The sequence below is a fragment of the Nycticebus coucang genome, chromosome 6, assembly GCF_027406575.1.
Source record: "Nycticebus coucang isolate mNycCou1 chromosome 6, mNycCou1.pri, whole genome shotgun sequence".
Taxonomy (NCBI): domain Eukaryota; kingdom Metazoa; phylum Chordata; class Mammalia; order Primates; family Lorisidae; genus Nycticebus; species Nycticebus coucang.
The window spans coordinates 6,080,448-6,095,041 of NC_069785.1; the positions used below are offsets into that span (position 1 = coordinate 6,080,448).

General features: G+C 40.2%; 1 pseudogene; it reads left to right on the forward strand.

The window, feature by feature from the left end:
- The first annotated feature begins 13,122 nt into the window (after positions 1-13,122).
- LOC128589544 (uncharacterized) lies at positions 13,123-13,214 on the forward strand (annotated as a pseudogene).
- The last annotated feature ends 1,380 nt before the right edge of the window (positions 13,215-14,594 follow it).

A 14,594-nucleotide genomic window follows, 5' to 3' on the forward strand; every position in this document is an offset into this window, starting at 1 on the left:
CTTCACCATCATGACCATCATCACCACCACCATGATTATATCACTGTCTTCATCACCATCTTCACCATCACGACCATCATCACCACACAATTATCACTGTCATCATCACCACCTTCACCATCATGACCATTATCACTACCCTCACCATCATGACCATCATCACCACCACAATGATTATATCACTGTCATCATCACCACCTTCACCATCACGACCATCATCACCACACAATTATCACTGTCATCATCACCACCTTCACCATCATGACCATCATCACCACCACGATTATATCACTGTCATCATCACCACCTTCACCATCATGACCATCATCCCCACCACCATGATTATATCACTGTCATCATCACCACCTTCACCATCACGACCATCATCACCACCATGATTATATCACCGTCATCATCAACATCATTATCTTTTCTCCATGTCCTAAATTTCCTTGTCCTTCAGAAGGGCAAAGAAGTTTTACAAAAGAAAAAAATCCTCTTGGTGGGAAGTAGGAGATTGTATTTGGAGTCAAGAGAGTGTGTTGAAATGTTGGCTTTGCCACTGACTAGCTGTGACTTCCTTCTTAGTTTCCCAATTTTCTTACCTGTTACACAGGAATACCCACCTTGCTGCCCCTGGGGATTCTCTTCCCTGAACCCCTCCAGATCCATTCTGTGTTCTGTGCCTGAATCGCCTGGGCTCACCTGTGTGTGTATGTGTTTGCAGGAACAGTGACAGAAGGGAGGAAAGTATGCATACCAAGCTTAAGGTACCTGATTTAAGAGGTGAAAAGATTAGGTAAGGAAAAAAAATAGAGCAAAATGAGAACAATTTACCTCTAAAAATATTATGCTGAGCAGAAGAGAAGAGACATAAGGTCATATGATATTGACCTGATTGCTATCATTTGTGTAAAATTCTAGAAAATATAAACTAATCTGCAGTGACAGAAAGCAGACCCGTGGTTCTATGAATCAAAAAGTTGAAGAAAAGACTGACCACACTAGGGTATGAGGGAACCATGTAGGGGACAAAAATATCTTGATTATGGTAGTAGTTCCAAAATGATTGGGTTAGTTCACAACAGTGCCTGAGAAGCCATGCTGCGCCTTGATGCAGTAAGGCACAGGCAATGCTGACAACTTTCTGGCCTAGTGTTGACACCCCTCACATATACCAGGCTTCTCAGAAACATGGAGATCCGGTTCTGCACTAGTTCCCTCACTAGACATCTTTGGTGCCTGCCCCCCAGGTACAGCCCCTCCATTCTAGGCACTGGGGATGCAGCCGTGAGTGACACAGACAAGGCACACATTCCTGGCTTCCAGTTCCAGTTCGAAAAGACAAATAAAAACCACCACCGCCAAAAAGAGTGTCAGATTATCATAATTTGAAAGAAAGAAATTAAAAATAATGTTAACAAGAGTAAAGGGAAGAGTCTATTGGTATGAAGAATCTGGCACAGTTGAACACAGGTAAGCAGAGAGCAGAGGGGCAGTTGCCGGGGGCTGGAGCAGGAGGAAGGGGACCTGGGGTCCACAGTGAACACTGTGTCTACGGACACTGTCTGCCAAGAGGGTAGATCTCACCACAATGAAAAGAACTTTTGAATAAAATAAATAAAAACTGAAGAGCAGGAAGGAGGATGTGAGGGTAGGCAGTGAGTAGATCTCACCACAATGAAAAGAACTTTTGAATAAAATAAATAAAAACTGAAGAGCAGGAAGGAGGATGTGAGGGTAGGCAGTGAGACGGGAGGCAGAGAGAGAAGGCCTCCCTGAGCTGGTGAGGGCTGAGCACAGACTCCCCGAGAAGGGCCCAGCATGCAGAGAGCCCAAGAGGAGCCTGCAGAAGGCACTGTGACAGTTGAGGGCTGGCAGGAAGCAGAGGACGCTCAAAAGGGACCATGTACAAAAGTGCACACAGCGCTGAATATGACAAGCTACCCAGGGATACCCCTAGTTGGCGGGGGCAAAGGGAGGCGTGGTCTCCAGAGATGCAGAGGACCCCTGACAGGAGCTGCCGTCGACCCCGGAGACCAGCCAGGAAGGGGCTGAGTGAGCATCTGCCCCCTCCCTCCCTCCCGATGCTGCCCACTGGCAATTCCAACAGGAAGCCAGGAAGCAAAAGTGCCCATGATGCGATCCACAGCACCAGCCCAGAGGCACACAGAGCAAGGGAGAAAGGGTGGGCGCTGCGTCTAAAGGAGCGAGAGGGAGGCATCAGCAGCAGCAGCAGCACGTGCAAAGGTTTCAGATGGGAAGCAGCAGGGCCCGTGCAAGGAACCACAGGGCCACTGTGGGGGGTAAGGTGCCAGACGGAGGCAGAGGCAGGGCAGGACCCAGACCAGACCGCGTGAGGCCCTGTGTGCCCTGGTGAGGTGCCGGTATTTCGTTCTGTGCCCAATGGCAAACCTCCAGAAGGCTGAGACGGGAGATATGATCAGATTCCCACAATTTTAAAGACCACCCTGCCTGCTGGGTGCACTGCAGTGGCAGGAAGGGTGGGGGCAGGAAGCAACCAGCGCAGCAGGGCTGCAATTAACTTACCCCAGAACTGGAATGTGCAGAGACTGAACTTCCACTTTGGCCAGTTCTCACTCACTAGCTTCTGTGCACGATAGAGAAACAACAGGGGCAGGGGATAACCTTACGATCAATGCAATAGTGTCACTCTTTTAGGTAAAACAGCCTCTTTGGTTAAACATGCATAGTCTCTAGATTTCAGCCCCAACCCATACCCAGGACACATGAACAAGCGTACACGACCTTGTGGGTTTGAGTCCTCAAAATGATGCAGGGTCCTCTGGTTCCACCGGCTCCCCAGCAATGTCCCTTGTCCCCTTGTCATTAGCCCTCAATAACTAAAGTTGCAGCTGGTACATATGCACCTTGGCCTATCCATCTTCTCAGATCAGGGGGTGCCTGGTGAGTCCTAGTCTGATGGCCTCATTCACCCCACCTCTTGCTGGCTTCTCAAGCACCCGAGGGCCTCTAAATCCTCGACCCTAACAGGCCCACCTGGGTCCTACTGGCTCTCAAGCCTGTGTTCACACCTTCAGAGTGCAGAGGGAGGCTTGGGCAAACAAATTAGACCATCACTTCTATGGATTTGTTTTGTTTCATGTGGTTGGCCAAGAAGGTCCCTTAGGGAGCTACCGGGTGACCTCTTACCAGTGTTCCAAACTGGAAGCTAGGAAGAAGCCCCTCTGCTTCTGTGTGCCTCTAGGTATTCATTTTATTTTAATTTTTTTGAGACAGCCTCACTCTTGTCACCCTGGGCAGGTGCCATAGCGTCATAGCTCACAGCAACCTCTAACTCCTGGGCCCAAGCCATCTCCTGCCTCAGCCTCCCAAATAGCTGGGGTGACAGGGAGCTCAAGCAACCCACCCGCCTGTAAGTATTTAATGAACTTCCCTCTCCAGGACCCAGCCCAGAGGGAAGATCATGTCTAACTGGCCATCTGCTGCCTCTGTTTCCCTTCTGTCTTCTTCCTCCAAAAATCTTTCTTCAGGCTGGACAGCACCCTTCATCACCACAGCCCTTGTCTTCTCAACTCCAGCTTTATCACTGAGCATACTGGAGAAAAAAATAAACATTCTATATATTATGGGATAAATTTATAACCTAATCTTCCAGGCCTCATCCTTGCTATGTAAATGGGAACGGAATTCATTTATAAAGTCCCTTCTCTCCTTACCAAGAGTAGCTTTCACACTTTCTGCAGAGCTCCATTTTTGATTGCCAGACGCCAAATTCTAACTCTTCCTTTCTATTTGCAGTCTCTTATCCTATCTTGGAGGCAGATACATTCAGGAAAAAGAGAAAAGCATGTTAAGTTGCCCCAAACCATGGCCATAATCACACCTGTCAGGAAGCTCCTGGTGAGAGAAGAGCCGAGAGCAGGAGAGAGAAGGAAAGGAGGCAAGTTCAGGAAATATTCTGGAAGCAGAACTAATAGAATTTCTGATGGATTACATGGTAGGTGTGAAAAAAATAGGGAAAGCAAAAATGACTTCTAGTGAGTAACAGACAGACAGTGGTCCATTTTACTAGAATGGGAAAGAGACAGGTTTGGAAGGGAGGTGGAGGAAATCAAAGATTCTGTTTCAAGCTTTGTTAATCTGAAATTCCAAAGAGACATCCAAGTGGTAATGTCACATGGGGTGCTCAGAAGGGAGGTTAGAGGTGAGGATAAAAATTGGAGCGTGAGCAGCAAAGAGATGGTGCCTGAAGCCCAGCGTGGGACAGACCAGGTCAAAAGCCTCTGCTGGCCAACTGGGTCAGGCCAGAGAGGAAAAGTCCAACCCAATCCAAACCTTCCTCCAGGAAAGCTCTTGGATTTAGCAAAACATTTAAGATCCAGGATCAGGCACCACAAACCCATCTTAAATTAGCAATCTCCACAGAGGAGAGAGAACATGTATATGTTGAAACCAGATCATCAATTACTGTACAGGTTTTAATTCCAGAGAAAGTCACAATCACCTATTTGAGACTGGTCATCAGAGGTGGAGAAAATTCCCTGTGAAGCAGGAAACCAATGAGAAACAAAAGCTTTGACTTCCCCTGTCAAAGCGAGATCTTGGGACATATCCACTTTCCCGCTCAGGAGCCACCTGGTGGGTGGGCTCTCTAACTATTCAAACTCTCCGGGGTCTAGTTCTCAGCTGCCTACCCTAACATTCTTGTTGGGTAGGAATAGAGAATAAAGAACTCAAAGGCCATACCACCTTTGCTGGGAGAAACCAGTGAGGGGCTGGGGAAAGGAGGATTGGAGAGTGAAAGGACTATTTCCGAGGAAACAGCCCCACCTGCTGAAACAAATTTCCATCTGTGCTGGGGAGAAGAAAGAGACAGGATTTGAGTTCTTTTCCAGAAATTACTATTCAACACCTATAACCTTCCTGCTCCCTCTAGGGGTCAAAGACGTGAATAACATGTCTATCAAAGAAAAAAATCATAACAGAAACATCATTTTTCACCACACCTTCATCACTTTAAGTCAGTATTAAAACAGAGGGACAAAATAAAGGCAAGAAATTATAATTCCTCTAGTGCTTAACATATATTCTGAAATTTCCAGATCTCTAGCACTAACCAAATCTTTAAGACCAGATTTGTAAGACAGGGAAAGGTTACAATACCCTGTTAGCTGCCTGTACTCTAGTGCTCCAAACATCTAATCGTTTACTCTGAAAACAGGAGGATTCTTGAGGATGCTGTTCCTCCTGACATCCACGTCAGTTCACTCTGGAAGAACACTGTCTGGACTTCGTTTCAGGTTTTTTGAGTTTTAATGAGGACCTTATTGTTGCCAGTCAACGTTGAACTCTGGCTGTAGGTATACAGGAAAATTCAATTGCCTCATAATTCTAATGAATGTGCCCTGGCAGTAATCGCAGTATTATAATTTTTCTACTTGGGAAAAATTCAGCAGCTGAATTATGGAGACAAGTCCAGAGTCGAAAACGATCAACTCTAACAAAGCCAGTGCTCCGGATGCCGTGCTTCAAGGCTTCAATACCTCAGCTCCAAAGGAGCACTGAAACTAATTTTAAGCATCTTCATTTTCAGCCTAATGATTTTACAATAGAACAGACACTGATAACATTTGGACAGGAGTAATGTCTCATAGCTGTGGATTCAATTTGGGTAAGAATACATAGCCAGAAGGTAAATTTCTCTAGCTTTCATGATTATTGCTTCGATAATTAACTATTGTTTTAGAAGAACAAACACCCACCCACAATGTTATCTGCGGCCACAGGCAATGAACAAAGAACATAAAATAACTTTTTATACTTGAGGAAGTATAAAAAGAGCAAGAAGGAAACATTAAAAGTGATTTCCTGCAAATCAGCAGATGACAAAGTGGCGTCTCAAATGACTGGGCAAAGATGCGCTTTGTAACAAAGGGTACCAGGACGGCTGGGCAGCCATTTGAAAGAAAAGAGAAAAACTGGATCTGTATTTCATGCAATATAAAAGAAACTTCAAATGTACCAGAGATCTAAGTGCAAAAGAAAAACTATATATACAAGTACTAGAAGAAAACATGAGTAAACTCCTCTCCAATCTCAGTTTAGAGCCAAAGACTTAAAAACAGAGGCAATAAAAGATTGATAATTTGACCACATAAAAATAAAATATAATGCATGACAAAAAAACACACACCTACCATAATCAAAGTCAGGAGACAACTGGCAGAAAATACTTGCAGGAGAGATATCCCTGAGAAGGGCCAGAAACCCAACAGGAACAGAAAACTTAACCCAAAATATACAAAGTAGCCCTTAGACATATGAAAAAAGTTGTAGTAGGAAAATTGAAAAATTAAGAAAACATTTGAAATGCCGATTCTTACCTATCAGACTGGCAAAAAATTGTATGACAATACATTGTTTTGGCAAGACAGCAAGGAAATATTCTTGGACATTGCTGATAGTGACAACATTTAATAAAACTACAGACGCATTTGGCTTTTGCACCACCAATTTGACTTCTAGGCATCTACTATAAAGATAAATCTCCGAAAATACAAAATTAATATGAACGAGGTGATTCATCGCAACATTGTTTGTATTGGAAGCAGATGCTTAATGCCCACACATGAGAGAGCTGAGTGAATTCTGATGCCGCCATGGAATACTATGCAGCTATAAAAAAAGAATGAAAAAGATCTCTATGAACTGATTTCCAGGACACATTAAATTTAAAAGGCAAAGAAATATCTATAGTAAGCTCTTTCCTGTAAGATAGAAGGTCTAAATATATATATATATGTGTGTGTGTGTGTTTGTGTGTGTATACGTGTACAAAAAAAATTCCCCAAAGAACAAACCATAAATTATTGAGATTAGTTGCTTACAGAGAGTGTAAATAGGGTAGTAGTGAGGGGGCGGGACAAAACTTTTCCAGGTGTCTTTTCTAAATATACTTTTAAAAATACCTTTGACTCCTGAAACCTTACAAAGTTTTACCTACCCCTAAAATAAATAGATGAATAATCTTTTTAATGGAAAGAGTTCCCTTGTGGAACATCGGATAGAAAGTGTTTGGTTTATGCAAGGAACAAAAAATCAGAGGAGCCTAAAAGAAGCACCAAGGATGATTGTACATATAATTTGTTAAATAAAATAAAATTTACCCCAATTGCTATTTAATTGTTTTGTTTCCTGAGATAGGGCCTTGCTCTGTCACCCTGGCTGGAGGCTCTGCAGCCTCCAACTCCTGGGATTAAGTGATCCTCTTACCTCAGTCTTCTCAGTTACTTGGACCACAGATACACACCACCATGCCTGGCTAATTTTTTTGTTTTGTTTGTTTGGAGACAGGATCTTGCTATGTTGCCCGGGCTGGTCTTGAACTCCTGTTCTCAAGCAATCCTCCTGCTGATAGTTCCAGCTAATTGGGCGGCTGAGCTGGAAAGGATCCCTTGAGCTCAGGAGTTTGAAGTTGCAGTGAACTATGATGATGTCACTGCACACTAGCCTGGGTGAGCAAGACCCTGTCTCTAAAAACAAAATAAAACAAACAAAAATAAATAAATGAGCTTTATGTCGTACCACATTGATCGAAAATTTGTTCCGGAGCCAATCTTACCTCGGGTATAAAACTCATTACAAATGTTCCTTTTTCAAGAGAAAAGAATTTATTTTTACCAACTTAAATAAGTTTGTCCTCTGCTACAAAACCTAGGTTTTTATCTAAATAAGACCTTAAGAGGATAGCTCTAAAGCATTTTCTCCGTATTTTTCTTCTGCCCCATGAAAAGGTCACTCTTGCCTTTATAAATTTAGTAAAGACTAACTTTATGGAAAGTATATCCAGACTAAACGTTGCAAGATTTATAACTTCATAATACTTATATCATTTTAAATTTTTACCAAAATGAGAATTTATCAGTTGAAGCTATCAGTTATAATAGCTTAAATGAGCAATATGACATAGAAACACACCCTTAGCCACACACACTTGGTTGCCAAACCCAACTAATTTAATATTTGATACTAAAAGGGAAGAACACACAAATCATACTTAATTCCAGCGTGACATGCTGTCACCATCCTTGACCTTCAAAATAAAGGTTATTCCAGTGAAACAGTTGAATGATCTTCTACAATGAAAGGTATTTTTGCTAATCTTTAATTTTCCCCCAAACACCACTAAAGTAATAGTACAGAGATTTTTTTAAATCCCACAATACATGATACCAAAAAGAACCAGGGAGTACTTGTTGCAGGCAATTTAGTGGAGTAGATAAATTAAGAAAAACTCCTAAGACAGATGCCTAAAAGTTCTGGATAAAAAAAAAAAAAAAAATTAAAATTCATGACTGGGCATTTGAGAAATGCCTCAGAGACCACAAATAAAGTGTAAATTTGAATCCAGCAAGGTAGCTAAGACTAAGTGTTCACGACCACTAGACTTTCTGCTGGTCACCGGGGAACTGGGTCTTTTAGTTTAATGTGAGTTTTTCCCCATTGGTCTTTGTAACAGAGGCACTAAAGAAAAAGCTGAGGCCAGTGAGAGGTCCGATGAGACTCACCAGCAACTCCCTCAGTGGAACCAGGAATCAGCCCCACGGAAGGGAAGAGCTAGAAAATGTTCTCCTTTTACCTTGATTCTGAGAGAAGGAAAAAAAACTTCCTCTATGGGTTTCCATCCACAACACCCAAAGGCACAATCATATATTCTTGGGTGTGAAAAACCCCAGAGTGAGAATTTAAAACACCTCCAAGTGCCTGGTAGAAACAAATGGAAATCCTAGTCCAGTGATTTCCAACCACTGTGTTGTGGCATACTGGTGCACTGTGCAGAGATCTTAGGTGGGCTGCAAAAGTTTTTAAAGGTCATTAATTAAATCATTTTCAAAAGAGGTTCAACACAGTATATTCTTCTTTTTACTTTTTTTTTTTGATCAACATAATTTAAGTGTGCTGAGGAAGTTTAACTATAGGTTCAAGTGAGCCATGGGACAAAGAAGAGACACAGTTCTTTGTCCCCGCTCCCAGGCCTCCAGTAACCTAAGATCAAATATAAGAAAATATAAACCTAAGATCAAAAAGCCTTACACATAATTGGAAACAGATCAATGTGTCTGACACTCAGCACAATGCCAAGAACCAGATCAGACTCTCAATGATTGTCAATGCAAAAATAAAGAATATAATTTACATCGAATATATTTAAATAGAAAGTATGAACAGATTTTCAGACACTGTGTCTAAAAATTTTAAATATATCTTTGAATTCGGAAACTCAATAAAGGGATTAAATAGAAGATTTGTCATGGTTGAAGAAAGAATGAATTTGAAGATAGTTCGGAAGAAATTATTCAGAATTAAGGAAAGAGTAATAAAGAAAAGAAAATTTAATAGACATTAAGGACAGAAGGAGAATCTTTATATACCCCTAGAGCAGTGATTTTCAACCAATGTGCCACGAAGAGGATCTTAGGTATGTTCAAAAATTTGTAAAGAGCATTAAATTATCTTCAAAAGAAGTTCAAAGTACACTAAGTATATATATATATATTTTTTTTGATCAACATAATTTAAGCATGCCATGAAAGTTTAACTATAAGTTAAAGTGTGCTGTGAGATAAACAAGGTTAAAAGACACTGCTCCAGAGTACCGGAAGGAGATAACAGAGGACATCGGAAAGAGACAATTTTCAAAGACCTAATAGCCAAAAAAATTCCCAATCTGGCAAAATGCAAAAATCCTCAGATGCAAGAAATTTGTTGAATCCTAAAGAGCCTGAATAAAGAGATTTACATCTGGACACTGCAGAACAGCAAAGGACAGGTCCTTCCTAACAACAGCCAGAGGAAGGATTGTCTACAAAGAAATCGTTTAACTGGCTTCTAAATGTCAAAGGACCTGCACCAGGAAGAAGTAATAGGAACCCAACAAAGAAAATCCATGATTCAAGAACCAATAAAATAAGTAAATGGAAAATATATAGGAAAATCTGAACTGACTGTGTAAGACAACAACTATAGTTAATACCTAAATTATGGGGTTAAAATATGGAGAATTAAACAAAAAATAATAGCATATAATTTGGGAGGTGGGTAAAATAGAGATTAACTTTAGAATTTGTTAAATTAAAAAAATTCTTATTAGAACATTTAGAACCACAAAAGAAATAAAATAGCATCAGTTTTTCAACGGGAAAAACGGCATCAAATTTTTAATTGGCTCAGTGCCTGTAGCACAGTGGTTATGACACCAGCCACATACACGGAGGATGGCAGGTTCATACCCAGCCCAGGCCAGCTAAACAACAATAACAACTGCAACAAAAAATACATACATAAATAAATAATATAAAATATAAAAAAATAAATTTTAATTGAAAAAATTGAAAAATAACTTTCCAGCAATACAAAAGTAAGGTAAAAATGTATATTAAAAAATGGGACACTTAAAAAGCATGACTTAAGATGGTAGAAATAACTCCAAAAATATCCGTAACCATAATAAATGTTAAAAGACTAAATTCTTCCACAAAATACTTGTCATCCTAAGGCCCATATCCAGCCACTTGTTTTGTGAATTGTTACTTGGACATAGCTATACTTATTTATTTGCATTACGGCTCTTTTGTGCTATGTAATAGCAACATTGAGCTCTTTATCAATGTCTCATTCTGGGTTTTCTTAAATATCATAAATCATTCTGCCTATTTGTACAAAAAAGATCTGGACACGCTTTTAATTTTCTTTCTTAACCTCATGGCAATCCCTAGAGGGCAATGGCTTACTACAATCTCTCTCTTTACTAGCAAAGCCTTCTCACATTGTAAGGGCTGCAGCAGCTAAACTAATTCTGCAGACTTAGTTTTAGGATCCCCTTGGCGTCTCAGGCTATACAATCTTTGTTGCTTGCTGGAACTACGTATTTCTCATGAGTGGGCTGACCTTCGGAGAAAACCTATTGTTTTTTTCTTTGACACGCTTCCATTCACTATCACAATTCAAATGCTGCTCTCTTCACTGGCAGGAGGAGAAACCTATGACTGTTTAACCTCCATTCATGAATGACCTATTACCAAACTTTGTTGATGACAAAAGACTGAAATAGAAAAATGTATCAAGAAGGATACAGGTGTCTATTTTACTGATGAGCCACTGTAGCAGCTGGGCTCAGCAGTGCACTTTAAATGTCTTGATGATAATTTGGTCAAGAGGTTGGATTTTTGAGGTCGTGTTTGGAGGCAGAAACTTCAGTGTTGTATTTGTGAGATGATAAATTTGCAGGTGGCCAGGGCAGTTGTCTGCTATCAGAACAGATACATTTCTTCTTCACTTCTTGGTCAATACTCCTCACCCACTCCTTCAACAGCACCAGTCATCTCTGCACATTTTTTGATCCCCAAGTGCTGGGGAGGCCTTCGGGCTTCAGGTTCTTCAATGCATGTGGTTTTGCCAATTTACCAATCGCCAAGGGCTTAGTTTCTCTCCAGTTGAGCTAGCACAAAGCAGAACAGTAAAAAGCTCTTTAGAAAGATTTCTTTTACATTTGTCACTCTTCATGACGAGGCTCCTGTCAGCCATCACCTTGAAATAGGGTCCAGTGTTAAAGATGTCATCTCTGAAGCCTCTGGAAGTCTGTAAACTTTTTGATGAATTTTTCCACAGCTTCTACTGGAACTTCTTTGGATTCACCATGTAAGACTTAATGGGAAATCTCACTTTGCCATTTAAATTTCTCAAGCCAACCACCTGATGCTTGGAAATCTGCTACCCGAATTCCTGTATGAATTTTTTAGCACATCTTGGATCATCAGCCCGAGATTTGGACATTAACTGCCCTCATTATTTTGAACCAGCTTAACGTGTCTTCATGGACTTTGTGGAGGGAAGCTCTTTCTCCTTTTTCGCTGTAGCATGGTCTCCACTTCCCTTACCATCTCTCTCCAAGGACTCACGTTTGTTTGAGGATGTTGCTAACTCTGGTCTTGCTACCACCAAAATGTTATGCCATCTTTTACTGCTTTCCAGAATATTTAGATCAACCTTTTCCTCCAGTGTCAGCTCTTTATGTTCTTTGCTTTGGCCTGTCATGTCTTGATTAACTATAAACTTTTCTCAGTAATAACAGGACATGCCTACAATTCAGACCAGTCTTTCACACTGAAAACCTCTTCTGCATGATATGACAAACACTAGGATGTTAGGCTAGTCCAACACATGGCAATAATGAAACAAGAAGAACTTAAAGAAAAAACAGTACAATTAAGGGGCAAAGCCCACACCTTCTACCCTTTGGTGTAGAGCAGACTCACAGTCAACAGATGGAAAATCAAAATTCTGTGTTATAGCCCACATGGTCAAGATAAAACATAAGAGTTGGTTGATAGAGGTCAGTCTTCCACTGAGTACGTATGGTACATGTCCAGAGTAGAAAATTAGAACATCTTAAAGAGGTGGGCAATGTAGGGAAGTGGTTAACTGTTCTACTGTAATTCCTATCAAAATTCCAACCTCATTTTTCACAGATGTAGAAAAACCAATCCTGAAATTTGTATAAAACCAGAGTAGACCCCAAAATAGCCAAAGCAACCTTGAGGAAAAAGAACAAAGCTGGAGGCATTATAACCCCTGATTTCAAAATACATTATAAAGCTATTGTAATCAAAACAGTATGGCTGCCATAAAGACAGACACACTGACCAGAACAGGATTCAAATATTTACAGTCAATTGATTTTTTTTTTTTTAAAGGGGCCAAGAACACACAATGGGGAAATAACAGTTTCTTCAATAAGAAATGATTGAGAAAACCGGATATCCACTAGAAAAGTCATCTCATAGAGACAGAGTAGAAAAGTAGTTATCAGAGACTGGTGGGTAAGGAGAATAAGAAGGAAAGAGAAGATGTCAATCAAAATTTCAATTAAACAGGAGTAAGTTTTAGTGATCTACTGCATGGATCACTAAAACTTGGTGACTGAAGTTGTTAATAACATATTGTACATTTCAAAATGGTTAGATTACTAATGTTTTCAGCACCAAAAAAGTAAGGCATGGTGACTGAAGTTGTTAATAACATATTGTTCATTTCAAAATTGTTAATTACTAATGTTTTCAGCACCAAAAAAAACCCGACATCCTTTTGTAGTTCCAATGCATGAGGGTTGGGTTTTCACACATGTGAGATGTGCCTCCCTGTCACCAGGTCAGCACATTACTAGTCTGATGGGAAAGGAAAAAAACTAACCTAGGGAGGTGATGGATATATTTAGATTTGACCAAATCTTTCTGTAACGTACATACAGATGAAAATATCGCACTATATTCCACAAATATACACAATTATCAATTAAAAATAATTGGGGGAAAATTAGACCTTTTCAAGTATATAATTTGACCTTGATACTTATAGCATCAAACTTGCAACTTAAATTTATTGTTGCTCTAGTTTCAATGGTTTCAAATGAACACAAGTTGCAAGATACACAATACCAACACCCTTAAATCTCCGAAAGGAAAGACGACTTACTTTCAGAATGACAATCACTAAGACAACTAATTAAAATTCCAACTGTTATCTTATTAATAAAAGCCATCAAAAGTAATTTAAGAACTCTGCCTTAAATTGACTACGGATGAATCAGAATGTCCTAGCTAACCCTGAAACCTGAGTAGAGATGTTCATTCAAAAATGTCTATCTCATCATAATTAAATCTGTAACTATGACCTTTTGGCAAAGGGTTGAATAAGGACACAACTGCCTGGAGATTGAAATTGCTCTCAAAAGCATCATTCACCATTAACTTTCTGCAGTAGGCAACATCGCACGACTGCAAATATTGCATAATTACAGTATTTCTGAATAGCACTGATCTCTGTATTTTGATAGGAGTGACATTTTAAGACCAAATATGCTAAATTTTCCATACTCATACTAAAAGATAGGATAAAAATGGGATAGAACTGGATTCAAATTCTACCATAGCTAGAAGCCTATTTACCTGAAAAATGTCTAATGCCTACCTGTCTTATGTGATAGCTGTTAGGATTAAATGAATAAAGGAAAAGACTTAGTGTGGTAGCTATTAATAAACTGATAAACTCAGGAATCTTCACTTGAATTATTTTCAATCTTGCTGATAAACCATTAAGTATTAACATTTAGGAAATTATTTGGTAGAACTGTGTATTTTCCACTAGAGACCAGAATTTACAGTACGTGAGTGGTAGAGCTGAATGATCATGAGGGTGCGTGGGTGAGAATTCTCCAGGATGTTACTGGTGCTGTACTTTATTCCCACCTGAACCATTTGTAGGTGATCCTGTGTCATTTCTGTAAGCCTGTCTTCAAAAGAAAATTATTCAGATGACTATAGTGACTATTTTTTTTTTGATAGGGTCTTGCTCTGTTCCCTAAGCAACAGTGCAGTGGTGTCATCATAGCTCACTGCAACTTCAAACTCTCAAGCTCAAAAGACCCTCCCATCTCAGCCTCTTGAGTAGCTGGGAGTACAAGTTTGCACCATCACGTCCACCTAAGTTTCCTATTCTCTGGAAGAGAAGAGGTCTTGCTGTGGTTGTCAAGCTGGTCTACAACTAGCCTCAAA